The sequence below is a fragment of the Suricata suricatta genome, chromosome 4 (assembly GCF_006229205.1).
Source record: "Suricata suricatta isolate VVHF042 chromosome 4, meerkat_22Aug2017_6uvM2_HiC, whole genome shotgun sequence".
NCBI classification, from domain to species: Eukaryota; Metazoa; Chordata; class Mammalia; order Carnivora; family Herpestidae; genus Suricata; species Suricata suricatta.
This window is the reverse complement of record NC_043703.1, coordinates 37,051,116-37,053,701: the sequence shown is the minus strand read 5'-3', so window position 1 is coordinate 37,053,701 and position 2,586 is coordinate 37,051,116. Positions and strand designations below refer to the sequence as shown.

Genomic DNA, 2,586 nt, shown 5'->3' with positions numbered 1-2,586 from the left:
CTAGTCCTGCTTCCTTTCAGTTCTATTTTCCAGTTTCTTAGTTCTATGTTCTTAATCATCCTTCCTTTTCTGTAATAAATAGGGTCAATGTCTGTAACTGAATACTTTTCTCAGCCTTCATTTTGCCCATTGAAGTTTGAGACTCTACTGGAATTTTTTTATGTTGTGCTTTGTACCTATAGTCCAAGTGGCTATAATTTTTAAAAACTGAGTTTCTTATGAAACTATTTGTAATTCAATCCATTTAACAAAAGCCATATCTAGAAATCTTAAAATTAACTCTTCTTTAAGAGTTACCAAGAGATTACAACTATAAGATTGTTAGAAATCTTACTGTTTATGAGAGAGGAACTGTGAAACATATTCTTAAAAACATTTTTCCCCCCAATCTGGAACATTCTAGGAGGCTTATCTTTTTAAATAGTGTTTTGAAAACTGTAGCATATTCTAACTTGAATAGCCAAAGCAATCTTTAAAAAATTTTTTTTAATTTTTAATTTTTATTATTTTTTAATAGTTTATTGTCAAGTTGGTTTCAATATAACACCCAGTGCTCTTCCCCACAAGTGCCCTCCTTTATTAACACCGCCTCCTTCCCCCTCTGCCTCCGCCTTCAACCCTTGGTTCTATTCTCAGTATTCAATAGTCCCTCAAGTTTTGCATCCCTCTCTCTTGCCAACTCTCTTCCCCGCCGCCCCATGGTCTTCCATTAGGTTTCTCCTGTTAGACCTATCCTATCAGATAAAGGGATAGTATCCAAAATCTACAAGGAACTCACCAAACTTCACACCCAAAAAGTGAAAATATAGCTTTAAAGTTATGAGTGAATTTTAGCAGGAAGGTTATCATATGCAATTATTTTATTTTGTCACTAAAGCCATCAGATATATATTAGGAGTGTTTTTTTCTTATGTGACCTGAGTGTATAACAGGAAAACAGTTTTTAAATCATTGAGTTGAATCATCTGTACAGGCATTGTTTGTCTAGAACAATTGCATAGACAACAGTAAGAGTAAGGACATTTAGTCTATGCTTTCAAATGGGACTTAATGATTTAAAAGTTATTTGCTGCCAGATTTTTTCACCAAGTCTGTAGAGATTATATGCTATTTAATAAAAGATAGAAACAATGAAGTTAATTTTTTTTCCTCTTCAGTATTTGCTTTAAGAGAAAAATCCTGAAAGTGACAGGAATTTCTGATGTCAGGAAATCATGAAATGTAAGAGAATATTTAATAGTCAAGGTGGCTTAGCTCATGGTAATAGGCATATGTACAATTATAATTTGCATTCCGTTTACTGAAGCTGAGAAAGCCTTGCTCTGGCTTAACATATAGTGAATAGAAGATCTCTTTTTCTAAGAAATAAGATGGCGAGAGTCTATGGAGAATACCTTCACTGAACTGGTAAGTTAGTTTTCTCCAGATTTTGGTGATTTCTCCAGTTCTTCCATAATTCCTCAGCACTCTGGCCATTTTCTGGTAAGTCATGGTCTTCCGGTTGCCTTTTCTTTTCCCTCAAAGTTGGCCAAGTTGTTCTTTGTTTTTTGTCATAAACTGAAAGATGCCTTTGGTTTTATCCACCCACTGAATACAAGATGCCATCTCAGGATTACATAGGGATTCATGAAGGTATTCAAACAGTAGAGCTTCTTTCTGCCTTTTCCTCCCTTTTGATGGAGAATAGTAGGTTGTACCAGCTGGTTTGGGGGGATGTTTGGCAGAGATTGATAAGTATTTCCTTCACAATAGAGGTCTGCAGCTCTGTTTATTACTGTTTTCCAATTATGGACAGGTTCCTCTGTAGGTAGCACACCATAGCAGTTGGAATTCCCTCGGACATGAGAGCACTGGTTGATGAACGCCAGGTAATTTTTGTAACCTGGGGAGCACGGAAGATCTCCGGTTGACTGTTGCCTCAGGACCCCAAAAGCATCTTCGAAGGCTTGATCCAGCTTGTCTTGTTCCACACAGGCCCGCATGCTTCATTAATGAGTTAACAATTCTAAAATCCAGTAGAGTCTCCAAAACCGTCAGGAACAGCTCTTGGGTGGTGATCTGGTGATCTGGGATACACTTGAAGCTGCTGATCTATCAGAATCTGGTCTAGCATCCATGTGTACCAGGCAGAAATAACTTTCTCCTCTGAAGCACGTGTCTGCATAACCCTTCCCTAACTCAATAACCAAAGCAATCTTGAGAAAGGAGAACAAAGCTAAAGGCATCATGCTTTCTGATTTCAACGATATTACAAAGCTGTGGTAATCAAAATAGTACCATACTTACATAAAGACAGATGCAGATCAATGGAAGAGAATAGAAAGCCCAGGAATAAACTAACACATACATGGATCAACTAACTTATGACAAAAGAGCCAAGAATATATAATGGGGAAAGGATAGCCTGTTCAATAAATGGTGCGGGGAAAATGGACAGTGACACACACACACACACACACACAACTAGACTACTATCTTACATCATACACAAAAATTAACTCAAAATAGATTAAAGACTTGGATGCAAAACCCCAAGTCATAAAACTCCTGGAAGAAAACCCAGGCAGTAAGCCCTTTTGACATTGG

The 2,586-nt window shown here is 37.2% G+C and overlaps 1 pseudogene; it reads right to left on the bottom strand.

Annotated features, from left to right (window-relative positions):
- Window positions 1–1,233: 1,233 nt before the first annotated feature.
- LOC115290553 lies at window positions 1,234–1,982 on the bottom strand (annotated as a pseudogene).
- Window positions 1,983–2,586: the final 604 nt, after the last annotated feature.